Genomic DNA, 14,194 nt, shown 5'->3' on the forward strand with positions numbered 1-14,194 from the left:
AAGGGTTGACATTAAACACCATTGGTGCTCATTTCTTGAAGGTATTTGTGCTTTTTGAAAGAACATGGTGATGTGAGCCAGTGAAACAGAAGACACAGCAAATCACTACTTAAAAACAGTTTCTTCCATAAAATCACTCTATGGAAATTGTCTGGCTCCACACAATAGTTCTTGTCTTTTGAACACCACCTTTCCTGTCTTGGGCATGGACATGTACAACACTTTCTTCTTGTTACAGAATAGTTCAGTGAGAGCCCTCCAAGAATAACAATGAATTCTATGTTCCCTTTCCTACACCAGGATCAGGATAGGGAACAGCAGTGCAGTGGTTTGAGCTGCCAGAGCAAAGCTGTGTGGAAAGGTGCACCCAACATTCCCTCTCTTGCTTTCAAACCACTGTCCTGCTGTTAGAAACAGGGGAACATGAGAAGCATACAAATGACACAGTGTCAGTATTTTAATATCCAAACTAATGCACAGATAAAAACATTTGTTGTGATTTATAACAAAAATGTATTTCATCATGCACTTGCAAGCTGTATAGTTAAGGGAAGGACAGTTTATTTAGTAAGACAAACCTTTTTAGGAATGATTTAGAAACTATAGATGCTTCTCAGTTCTAGTAGAGGCTTTATATAAAGAATTTCTTCTCAAGATGTATACACTGTGTTCAGATTTGTTAATAAAGACAATTCATTATTTAAAACATACAATAAAACTATTCTGTAATTAATTTTAAATAAGCACAGGACTTACCAAAATCACCCGTGTCATTTTACATGTCCAAGTCATATCAAATACAAGCAGCAGCAGTAAAATCATCAGTGTACTTGTCTTAGTTATGTCTGTAACAATCTTTGAGGACACCTCAAAGTCGTTTGCACTTTTTTCCAAGCTCTTTCCATCAGTTCTTTTCTTGAGGACATTAGAAAAGAGAGGGCTTATTGCATTTCTTCTCAACCAACAAGTCCATACTTGTGTTGATCAAAAGAAGACACTGTTGTCCAGTAATATTAAGAATCCCTTGCTGTCACTCCAGCCTGGATATAGGGCTTCCCATGAACATGGAATTGCCCTGCTGTTGGTGCAATAACCACTGCATCTGACTGCCTCATTATCAATAACAACTTGCTACTGCTGCTTAGGAAAAGATTGTCTTACAATGCAGGTCTTCCAGTCTATTTTTCTTTTTCTGATATATAAATATCTGAAAAATATATACAAGAATCACACCAGCTTTCAGTGGAGGAAATCCAATGTCACTCAATAAAACCACATTCTCTGTAAACTCTAGTGAGGAATTTTAAAAAACATGAGCATAAATTTTCAAGTAGGGTTTTTTTTGTTATCCTAATCTTGAGACATTGTGATTTGTAACATCCTTCCCAAGAAAGCACTCGAAGCCTGTGTCTGCTAACACAAATAGCTGGAGCACTTAGTTTAAAACAGAACCAAATTTATGCTATTTCAGAGACAAGCTTAGCACCTACTCAGATGAAGTGTATCATAGTTCCACCTCTCTCCAAATAGAAATGCCATGTAAATGAATTATATTAAACATCAGAATTTCTAGTTCTTGTTATTTATAGGCATAAGAATGTTTTTTGAAGCTGTTAAGTTTTTTAATTCTGCTTTAGAACATGTTGGAAACGTACCTTCATTGAAGCACTGAAAATTCATATAAATCAATTTCTGCACATTAAAATTTAAGCATTTCCCAGAATTTCTGTAAATCTGCTTTTACACCAGAGCCCCAGTGAACCACTTGGGGTTTTCTCTGTTCAGGTTGCAGTTAGTACATAGTGTGTGAGGCTTTTTGCTCAATGGAACTGTTTATTGAATGATTAACCTCTAAGAGGTTTAATTACACATTGTAAGAATTCAGATGCTGAGAAAAGCATTTTGTGATCCTTGTTCTCTGTGCCTGATATTTTGTTAGAAAGTACTTGCAGTTTTTCCAGCACAGTCCACAAAAGAACAATTAACATGGAAGCTCAAGAGAAGTTCCAGTACAGGATATGATTGCAGAAATTGCTGCTTATTAGGATATTTTGATCAGGGCAGAGGAACATGCAGAGAAAACTTTCTAGTAACAATGCAGATGTGGTTATCTTATTCTTATTTTCTAGAGAGTTAAATCCCTATTCCTTTGATATCTTAGCTTTTGCAATATCTGTCATCTGTGCTCTTTCATCATTTTAGGCAGGTTATATCCTCAAAGACTTGGACTGCCTGCAGAAAAAGAAATTCAGTTGTTAGCCTTGGCTCCCAAAGCCAAGTGCCAGCTCCATATTTGATGGGAGATACTGCATTTCATGTTAGAATTCACTGAGTAAAGACCACAATTTTGCCACATAACTTGCTGGATTACAGAATAATAGGGCAGTTAGTTTACAGCTGAGCAAGCTACTTTGAAACTAGGGCAAGAACTACTATGGCTTCTCTTAGTGCCCTATAAATTGTAATTATTACGTTCCAATATGTTCCTTAAAGGCCTGAGATCAAAGATTGACAAAACATGCTATTCAAGGACAAAATAACTACTTTCTGCAAAGAGCTTTCTCCAAAGGATCTTTAGAGCTATTCAAATAACTGAGGGGGAAGAGGATAAGTCGTTGATACAGTGTTATTTGGATTTGAACAACCTTTTAACACTCTGGTTGCACAGGCCCTCACAAAATGGCAGAATAGTTAAAAAGGGGTGGTTCTCTCACAGGAGAACAACTCCTGGAGTTCAATAGGAAACAAAGGATGGGATGTTTATGTGAAGTGTCTCATTGTGGCTGCTCTTAGAGAGAGGATGCTGGACTAGATGGACTTTTTGTGTAAACCACAGAACCAGTTCTTAGTTCTGTTGGACAGGGAGACTGAAAGAGGAGAAGACAGTTTATCAGTGTAATAGTGAAGAACTAAGGCAAAAAATATGAAAACCTCCCACCAGCTTACTGGTTAAAGAAGCAATATAAACCATTATTAATTTGAAAGAGCCCTGTTACAGTAGGCTGTAGGTCAGTAGGTCAGTAGGCTGACCTTATCTCTGCCATGAGTTTTTTGTATTCTCTAGAGAAACTTCCAATGATTTGAACCCAGTGATTATCCAGAAGGGCCCCGATGTCTGGAAGCAATGATCCTGTAGTTTTAGTCTCCATTGCCATCTGTAGCCATGCTGACCTTACTGAGTGGAGCTCACTGCAGGTCATCAGTGGCTTCTTGTGAAAGAAAACAGGGTTACACTTAGGGTTATATCTCAGAAAGTACTTAAAACCCATGAACATCGGCTGGTGCTGCACTGAGTTTTGCAGCACTACCAAACAGTAGTTGTTTTTATTAATTGTAAATTCAGTCTTGTACTGAAGCTTTAGTAGTCTGTCACAAGAAATGGATATATCTACTGATGGCATTTAAATTCTATTTTTTCATTTTTGTTTGATCCTTCCAGTGGTTTATTTTCTCTGATTCTCCCAATGGCTTCCCTGTTTTGGCTGTTTTTTTCTGGAGTACCTGTATCCCCTCTATCAGCCCATTTTGCCTGCATTAGACTTTTCTGCCTGTTTTTCCTGTTGTGTGGATGCAGCCCCACCTTTGAACACGTGTGTATTCCATCTCTGCAGCCTCTCATGCCTTTTTTCTCCTCATCTGCCTGTTCCCTTAAGCAACAGGACACATGCCAGGGACTGCTGTTCTTTCATGTCTCAGCCACAGTCCTGCAGTTTTGCAGGAATTGGAGGCTTGCAGGGATGAGACTGAGTTGGCAACAGGTCTGCCTACCTACCTACCCCTAGGCTGCAGGTTTGGTTACCTGCTTCCTGTCCTTCTGCTCAGCTGGGGGAGAAAAAAAAGAGACAAACAAAGATTAAAAACAACAGTCTCTGCTTCTCTTTCCTCCAGGTAAAGTGTAGGTCCCCAGATATTCCTGGGCAGTCAGTGGATATAAGTGCCCACGTTATTAAAGCTATTCTGTTGATATATTAATTTATATGAAACAAAAACCTTCACTAAGCAATACTCCTTGCCAAAACAGTGATGGCCTAATGAGTGGCAGAGCAATGCAGCTGCTCCAAGGCTGGGGGTGTAGCTGGGTATGGGGCCAAGGTGAGCTGTTGCTTCTGTGGGTGCTGAGGCACCTGGGAGGATATGAAAAGTCATGGACTAATTATCGTGTGTGGATTTGGGCCAGGGGCTGTGTGAGAAGCAGTTGTTAGCTGGGTGGCTCTAAATGCTGCTACAGTTAGACAGGGAGGGTTGGGAAGCTTTCAGGGTATCCCTTTGGGAAATGCTTTGCTAGAGAGCTGAGGGTACATCCTGTGGTTCGGCAGAGGACCCCAGAATCTCCAGTCAGTCTCTTGCTAGTGCTTAAAAACACCTTAACAAGAAAGAAGCCTGTGTGATGGTCACTGTGGTCTTATTTACTGCTACCCTGGGGAGAGACTGGCAAGAAAAGGTATCATTTATCACCTTGGAGCCGGTTTAGCAGACCGTGCAAAAACCTTCTGCCTTTCCTGTAGAAGGGTGGGAAAAGACCTGCTGTAATGTGAATATTTCCTCTCCTTGAAAGGCACCTCCAGACCACAGACTGCACAGGATGGCCTGTGTTATTCTAGTTTATGATTTATTCTTTCCATGGATATCAAAGATGGAGCTGATGGTCAGTTTGCACTTTCAAATGATTGCTCATTCTGTTTAACTGAGTTACCAGTGTAGTGTGGTTAAACTGCAGACTCATGGGCTCTAAGTGTGAGGAATTAACAGCCCACAGTTTGTGAAAGATCCCGAACTCTTTGTTGCTTGCTTCTTGAGGATTTCTGAAATTTCTGGGAGCACATCAAAGCGTTTGTGGAGAGGGTGTTTGCAGTGGGGATGTTTGGTATTAGTTTTGGAATGTTGGCAGCCAGCCCTTTACTTCTAATTAAATGAGAGAGAATTTCTAGCAGAGGGAGCTGGTTAATTTAATTTTAATTTTTGTCGGAATGCCCAGAGCATCGAATGGGAGTCTCATTGGAACATCTTTAACACAAATTGAAAGAATTAATACAATTAATTCACTACCACCACAGGAAAAATTCTGAGATTTTGTTTATACAGTTTGAAATTGATGATGAATATACAAACCCAAATGTATCATACTCTTGCCTTTTCCATGATGCAGGTTCAATTTCTCATGGAAAGCTCACAGCTGAGAGGCAGAAAGTGCTTCGTGGGAGATGGAGGCTCTTGTAATTCCTTTTTGGAGACTGGAGAGTCCACGGGCTACTTGTCCCAGGTAGTAACTGAAACCTTTTCCCAAGGGATGCAGCTATCTTAGTGCTTGTCTTGTTTTGTTTTAGAGCCTTTTGAAAAATACAGTTATAATGAAAACTTGGCAAAAGAACAGTTTAAAATGTAAAAATAGCAAAATGTGTGGAGGCTGCTGTTCATTTTGTAAGGCAAAGCTTGTGACTTAAGAATGCTGCTTAGCAACAGATGGGGGGAATCTGAAGGTGATCACATCACTTTGCAGTCCCTGAAAATTAATTATTCCTGTTTATTCTGCCTTTTAAGTACCGTCCTTTTCACGGCCCTGTTCTGCTTGGGCTGAGGGTGTGGTGGCTCGGCCGTGTCACCCAGTCCTGGTGTCCCCCATCCTCACCCTGATGCAGCAGCGATTCGGCTGCAGGGCTCTGCTCAGGCTTCTCCAGTTCTCTGTCCCACTGTGCTGGATGTAACGTGTCCTGATCCGTATGGAACAGGGCCCCAGGTGTCCTAGGAGGGGAGGAAGGACAGAGCCAGGCTGTGCAGTTCCTGCAGAGGGTGTCCCGTTCAGCAACACTCCTGTCTCTGCAGCACCATCCACCCCAACCCTTGGGGTAACTCCTCCTCTGCAACTCCTTCTCACACCTCGGCCACCAAGAGTTGTTCTTCATTTGTCTTTTTCTGACTTTCAAAGAGCACAAGGTGGCTTTTCTCTCTAAGTTTGATTTCCTTAAGAAATTACTCAGATTCCAGATTGAAAACTTTATTTTATGGTATTGCTAATGAAATCTTGGCAGATTGTGGCATTTGGGAATCTGTGAAGTTCCCATTTGATTCATGTGCCACTGCCATCATTCAGCATGCACGGGGTAGAAGCATAAATACTATGTTATAAATTGGCAAGTAGTGTTTGATTTACTTATCTGCAGATGCTTTCCCTGTGAACCAAGACTTATGTTGACCAAGTCATTAATCAACTTGGTGGGCTTAAAGTATAAACATCTCATGCCCAACCGAAAAGTTAATTTGCATAAATACTTAAGGAAGCAGTGATTTGCATTCATATTTAGCTGGTATCTGCCACCAGGGACGTTTGTGCTGTTCCCTGGGTGAGTTTAAACTCTTAAAATGCAGTTTTGACACAATGTAGCACATGAATTATTTAGAACAGTTACATTTTTCTTTGTTTCTTGTTGGCCCTAAAGCAAGGCACTTTCAATGAGGGATGCTGGTTTTTCTCTGCATATAGGAGTGAGAAAACTTCAGGGTGAATTATTCAAGGTATCGATCAGGACCAGCAGATTATAAGATGATAAAACCAGCAGTTTATAAGAAGTTTTTTTGTAAAGCCTATCACCATATATTGATTATTCTCATTACTTCATAAAAACATATTTAAAGGCTTGGGTTTTCAAAGCTTTGAAGCTACTTCCTCCCTCACTGTATGCCTTAGGGACACATAAATCCATTTAAACAAACAGAAAGGATAATCTTTTTTATAAAGAAAGTAGAACAGTATTTCCCAGTATGTAAACAGACACTAATGAAACTAAGGAATATTTAGTATTTAAACCTTCTGAAAGACAGATCATCTTGCTGCCTGGTTTGTAAGAAAGATATACTTTACCTCCCATGGCATAATTGTTTACAACAATGCATACAGAGGCCTTTAAGTTTTCTTGTGTTTTTTTCTTACCAACTAGCATAATAGTGTCGGGTAGCAGAGACAGGTGACTGTGTGCTTTACAGAGCTCCTAAAAAGTGCAGCTGGGAGAAGTGCAATCTGTTCACACATCTGCCCCATGATTCTATTTTAAGAGATCCAGGATGAAAAGCAGCATAATGAAGGTGCTGATTATGACTTTCCAATAAATGTACGTGTGAGGAGCCATGCTGCAGGATCTGGCTCGCCTGATCCTGCTTCTCTGAGACTGGACAGAAAAGAGGGTGGATAGAGAAGCCTAGATGATGTATTCCCAGCTCCACCAGTTTGTACCTTATGGACTTCCTGAACCATATGTGGGGTGAAAGCACAGACAGTGCACAGGGTGAGCTATTGGTGATCAAATATTGGTTCCAGAGAGGTGTCTGTCTTGGAGATTGTGCAGGACCATATTAAGGTTTTTAGGCCTCTCTGGCATAGTGCTAATTGGGAACTAAGGTGGATTTGTAGCTATAGAAGTTGGGATAGTGTCCCTGAGCAAGTAGTCTGATACATGAGTATATTGTGGAGTGCTATTGCCTGTTACCGTGAGTGCCAGCTGTGTGTGCTACATTTGGAAACTGTTTAGATATTTGAATGCTATTTTAATAGAAATGAATTAATTTTTTGTATTGATGGGAAATGTTTCAGTGTTAGCAAATATTTTTTGCTCTCCCCATGTTAACAGATGCCTTGAAAGGCAGGATAGATGTTAATAAACACGGTTACAGAAGTGGGTTTAACCACTGGGACTGTTCAGCCTGGAGAAGAGGTGACTGAGAGGGCACCTCCTCAATGTCTGTCAGATCTGCAGGGAGGGGGCAGAGGATGGACCGGGCTCTGCTCGGGGGTGCCCAGCAGTGGGACAAGAGGGAATGGGCAGGAACTGATGCTCAGGAAGTTCCACCTGAACATGAGGAAGAACTTCTTCCCTGTGCAGTGACCGAGCACTGGAACAGATTGTCCAGAGAGGGTGTGGAGTCTCCTCAGTGGAGATATTCCAGAACTGTCTGGACACAATCCTGTGCCATGTGCCCTGGGATGACCCTGCTGGAGCAGGAGCAGGAGGTGGGACCAGATGCCCCACTGTGGTCCCTTCCTTCCAACTTTACGCAGTCTGTGATTCTGTTACAAGCAAGGAAAAAAGGCCTGGGAAATACTAATTGTTCTTAAGTCTATTGCTCCTACAATGCACTCCCATAAAATGAAACAGAGCTCGAATCTAAGCTGCTGATTTGTACTTAATGGAATATCTAATTTAGTGTTTATTTTATTTGCTAACAATCTTGTTTACTGGCATTTGAACTAAGTTTCTAGCCTTACTCTTTCTTTTTTATTTCCAGTTAGAATGAAATAGGCTGGTGTATGGATTATTTGCCTGCATTGAAAAAAGACTTGTCTCCCAAAAGGTACATTATGAGAACTGCTAAAGAGTTAAATAATAGATAGCTGGTACAGAAAGCATAAGTTTTACATATTCTCAAAGGCAAAGAGGCAAAGGAAAAGTGTTGATGTGAGAGCAGGGGACAGGACACAGATCTCCTCTGCAGACAAGACTGAGGTTGCATAACCGTTGCTTCCCCACTGTTTCCCCTCTACCTTGGCTAAAGTTGATAAAAGAGTAATAATTTCTATCTCAATCTATTTTATACAGTACTTATAAGATGCCTAGATCCTCCAGTTGGCATCTACACACAACTGGGAAAAAAAGCACCATCACATAGCTGCTAATTTGAGCTTCCAAATTGAAGGTTTCGATGTTCAGTTAAGACGCAATTAGTTGAAAATGAGGCATTATGTACCAAAATCTCCATGTCAGCTTTGAAACTTAAGCTCATGATGAAGTAAGACATTTCAGAATTGAAGTTATGGCTGCATTTTCTCTTCCTCTCCAGGCCAAACATGTGTTCATAATCCCTTCTACTTACTCATTATTTCTTAACACACAATAGTAAATTAGGTCCACATGAGCCTTTCAGATAAATAAAACCAGATCATAACTGATTTGGCCTGGAGCCCATTTTGAAATCTGCCAGTTTAAGCAGCGTGGCCCTAAAAATGAGGGTCAAGCTAATTACAGCTGCTCAGAAATCCAGATTTTCTAGGTCTGAAGTGGGTCCTGCCTGCCAACCTGAATTTCTCTGTAGTATTTAAAACCCACTCTTTGAACAAGGACTTGAACTGAGAAAGTCTAGCAGCAAAACAGTAACGTCTTGGTTCTTGACTCCATGCTACACTTAATCCTCAGCTTCCCTCTCTTACAGGGGAGTTAGAGATGACCCAGAAGGCAAGATTAACCTGGCTTCTAGAGGGGTTTTGTTGGTGAGTTCATGCCATAGCACAGGTGTCATATTGGCTCCCAAAGCTGTACTGGAGGTGGCAGAACATGTCTGCGTGTGACCCAGGGTGGATCTGTGCATCAGACCTAGGAATAAAGGGAAACCTCAGTGTCTGTTACTCAGGGGATCACCAGACACTTACTGCAATGAGGACTTTTACCTTAAACTGGTCATAAGCAACAGCACATCAGAACTGAGTAAGCCTATGGAAGGGTATGAAAGAAGAGCCGTGTGAGGTGTGAACTGCCCCGGGAGTCAGTGCTGAGTTTCAGTTTCACACTTTGTCGCTGCTTTGTCAGCTCAGCCATATCCCTTTGCCTTCAGTTTTTCTGGCTCCCTGTTTGTGGGATTAAATAAACACATCACCAAGTGCAGGACAGAACTAAAGCTCTTAATTTTATAACCTAGCAAAGAGACACAGTACTCTCCTTATAGAGTCTCTGTATTTGACTAGAGGTTGTATTCTTTCAACCACAGAGGGTCAAGTTAAATGAGTTCCACTTATGTCCACAGTCATTAAACAGGACAATTACTGTATTAATATAAGAAATCACCAGCAAGTCCATGAGCAAGCCTACTCTGCTACTGGACAGTCCTTCTACTTCCCTCTGAACTCTGTGAGCTTCTTTGTACCTCATCTATTTGTTAGTGCACACACTGAGACATAGAGTCATGTATGGTACTGGTACATTAAAAGCAAAATACATAAAAAGGGATTAAAAAAAATATTATTAAGCCTTTATAACCTATTACAGCTTAAGATTTAATGAAAAAGTTAAAAAAGTAATTACTATACCTGTTTAAGTCTTTTTTAAATTTTTTTTCTTCTAAGATAAAATTTGTAGTTAAGTTCATCATTTTTAACTGTTATTAAGCAAGGTAAATATGGTCTGGAAAAAATATGATAGTAGTCTTCCCTAATCGATTGAGAGTACTTGGAAGCTTTTCTTTTTCTTTCTTTCTTTATTTTTTTCCTTATATTTTGCATGGAAGAAACTTCATCTTTAATCTGGTTAAAATCCTTGATCCAGTTTTAGAATTTGAACTTTCAACTACTTTTACATTCAGCAAACAAACTCTCCAAAACCTCACTTATGTGCAGAATGCTTAATTCTTGAAATATTGCACTGTTCCTAAAACTGCATTTAGAGAAAGCTGTTCACCTTAATATGATATAAAAAACCAAACAAAGGAGAGGAGAAAGTTCTGACTTGCAGAAACAATCCTAGCTGGCTGTTCTGGGAATGATCTTCAGAATTAGCTCATTATTTATTCTTGGTGCACTCCACCAATTAAACAAACAGTTTTATATATAGAAACAGGGAAAGGCTTAGCTTACTTTTCCAGGGTCATTTCCAGAGACTTGGACACTGAGGATGTGCAGGCTCATGTTACCCAGCCGAGCAGGTTGTGTGTCTGTGTGTGGATGTGCCAATGCCCAGTGTGATGTTACACAGTGCAGCTGATAGTGAAAGGAAAGGCAGAGATTCCTGGGAGATATCAGCTGAAACTCCTCGCTTTGGGTAATAATAAATGACTTATTCAAACCACTAGAAATATGTCAGGGATCCCTAAGGAGGTGCTGGGGCTGACAACCCACCCCCCCAACCACTATATTTTAATATCAATGTCAGTTTAATAACTACAGTCTTTGATAGGAGATGATTAAGGTGAAAGAAAAAAGAAATAACACTGAGGGACAGAGGACCCTCGAAATGGAATCCAAGCATTTGTTTACAGAGGGAAGCTCTTACAAACAAATACAAGGTAAAATGCAAGCTGAGAGAATAGTATCTATTTAACTAATATTCCTAGGAAGACTGCTTTATAGCAGTTGTGGATCGAGGTAATTTTGCCATGCTTTAAAAGAAAAATCACACTAAAATTAGCCCATTTTGATATATTGCAGCAACATCTTCTGTTTAGACAACAAATCATAGCAGTGTAGCAGCCCTGGTTACCCTTACTAAGTTCAGGAAGACTAAGGAATTCATCTTGCAGCTAAATATTGGCTGGCCAAGCTACTGAACAGTTCTTCCCTATTTTCAAGGTCATGGCTGAGAATATTTCTTCCTCTTTATTTATTGCAGAGAAGCTTGCAAAATACACATCAAAACTCAAGGAAAAAAAATGGTCCTCCTGTTTGTTTTGAAGTGTGGGAGATGAACTCCTAACATTTCGTACTCAAAATAAAAAATGGCACTGAAACTTTAAAACCCTTGAATATTTCCATGTACAGCCTTATCAAAACACTTGGTCAGTCATGTACATTCTCTCTCTCTGGCTTTTGGAGTAAATTCCCACCCCAAACCTGCTGGCTGATTTCAAGAATAAAATACAAGGGGAGACAGCAGTGCTAAAATGATCCTCTTAGTTCCTCTTCTGTAGTACCATTTTTGATGGACAATGCCAGTGTTTCCTCTGGAGCCAAGGGGAGGAGAGTAGCTCTGAATGACCTCTGAATTACCTCTCAGCTACACTCTGGGTCAAGTTTGGCAGTGACTTCCTCTGATCCCATTTGTAGTGGCTGGTGGGGAGCGGGAACATTTAAAGGGTTTTTTTATTACTTAGAGGCTTTGGCATCATTCTGGGCCACATGAATCACACCCCCTTTCACCTGTTGGAACTTCAACCTTCATTTAAAATAAACAAAGGAGCAACTCCAGAGTACAGGGGACGTAACATTTACACATTACTAACCTCACCAAACCTGCTGTTATCACAGCTAAGTCATTTTTGATTGATAAACATCGAGAAAGATTCTTGGTGTTTAATTCTTCCCCCCTCATCTTGTAGGTGAGGGATATTATTTCTTGTGGCTTCAAGCTGAACTTAGAATGAACTGGAAATAAAAGAAGCAAGAAATACAATTGACAAATAGGTACAACAGTTATGTCTTACTGTTGCCTAGGCTGCCAGCCCACTGTGAAACTGGGTATTAGAAATATTGAGAGGAAGCTTTGGAGAGGATGACTAGAGAAAAAAACCTGAAAACTTCGGTGAAAAAAGTTGCAAATTAAGAAAAATTAGTGCCTATACTGTCAGTGAGTATATTTTCAATGCAAGAAGGTACCTCAGAGTTAAGCAGATATTAACCATTTCATATGAAGCACATAAAGGGCTTACTCTTAGTTTGATTCTGCAAACATCCAAAATTCTTTTATGTCAAGAAAGAATGAACATGAAACAAGTTATAAATGCAAAGTGTTACAAAATCCTGCAGCAATGGTTTCTGATCTTTTTGATTTATGACCCTACTTGCATTTCTTAAAATCATGTACTTTAGAAAACAGATCAATTGAATATTAATGTAATTTAGGTTATCTTGGAAAAAGGGCTAAGGAGAACCTTATCCTAAAAGAGTCCTTATGAAAGGATTGCAGACCTCACTCCTCCTGGAGCCCAAACTACAGAGTGTCTCTTGCTGAGCCCACACAGGACAAGTTTCTTTAATGACCCTCAGTTGCACTTTTTTATGCTGTTTGGCATATAAATGTATCTGTTTAATAACAGTTTTTTTGGCAGACATTTCCTTTTGGATTCTATTCTACAGTAATAGAATTGGAATTCTGGATGACTAAGGAAAGCTTTAGAGACAAGTGTTTTTATATTTAAAAATTATGTTGTTTGTGGTTGTACTATCACTCTGCAAATGAGAAAGCCTCACAACCACAACAATCTGCACATTTAAACTTCTCTACTTTCTCAAAGAGCCACTGTTTTTTACAGTGTAGCTGCATATTTTATAAGCAGCGTGGATTTTGGGTCAACTGGTTTACATTTAAGTTCTGAAAGCAATCAATCCAGATGGTACTAGAAAAGCCCTATGTTACACCTTCATGAAGAAGTAATTTCAAAAGCAGAGTTAGTTTTGGTTTGGAGCTGCCCAGTGACATTGCCAGCAAAAGGGTTCCTTTGCAGTTGCAGCTGGAAACTTAGTTCCCAATATCATATGAACCCCACAGGCTTCACATATTGAGTGACCTGGAAACGGAGTCTTGGTTTGGGGATAAAAAAGAGACACTCACAGCCTGAAGGCAGTGGGGTTTTGTTTGCTTTTTTAATAGAAAAGCACAGGCTTAAAACATCAAGCAATGCCAAGACGTCCATGACTGTTGCAAACGAGCCTGAAGAGCACCCCAAGGGCAGGATTTCCATCAGTCACCCACCCCTGTGCTGTGACTCCATCCAGGCAGAGCCTTGGCTGGGTTCCTTCAGGGGGAAGTGCTGGCAGGACACGAGTCCTGTTCCACCTTGGGGCACAGTGGGGACCTACTGCCCCAGGAGGGGACACAGCTGAGCCCAGCACAGAGAATGCCAGAGCACAGAGAGCAATAATAACCTGCAACAATGTTACTGGTGGGTGTTTAAAGAAAAAGACAAATCCTGCACAGAGAAAGAAAAGGAAAAAGCTTTACAAAAATCCCACGTATATAAGCAAAAGGCAATTGCATCAAAATATTTAGCAAATAATTATTTCATTGTATTTGTAGCTTCATCTAGCATCCAACACAAAGCTACTACTTTATCACCTCTTCATATACCCTTCATTTTCACCCCATACAACCTATGCAAAACCCCCCAAACCTCACTGCCAAAGTCGAGGCAGTACATATGAAAAAACCCAAACCCACAGCTCCTGGAGCATCCCATGGCTGTTCTCAAAGGTTGGTCACCTCCCCTTTTCTAACACACTCAGGTCAGTTGTGAACTTACTCTGATTTTCTGCTCTCTTAGCACCATTTTATGGGTATTCTCAACCCTGATCATTTCCAACAATATTGGTTTAAATAAACAAAAGTCTCATGAAAAGCTTCATTTTATATTAAATAAATTAGAATATAGGGCAATATAAAATCACACACTAAAAATAAAAATGTTCTGATATCAACACAGCCAAATGAGAAACGAGATAATTAACAAA

The sequence above is a fragment of the Lepidothrix coronata genome, unplaced genomic scaffold, assembly GCF_001604755.1.
Source record: "Lepidothrix coronata isolate B3197 unplaced genomic scaffold, Lepidothrix_coronata-1.0 Scaffold24, whole genome shotgun sequence".
In the NCBI taxonomy this organism is placed as follows: Eukaryota; Metazoa; Chordata; class Aves; order Passeriformes; family Pipridae; genus Lepidothrix; species Lepidothrix coronata.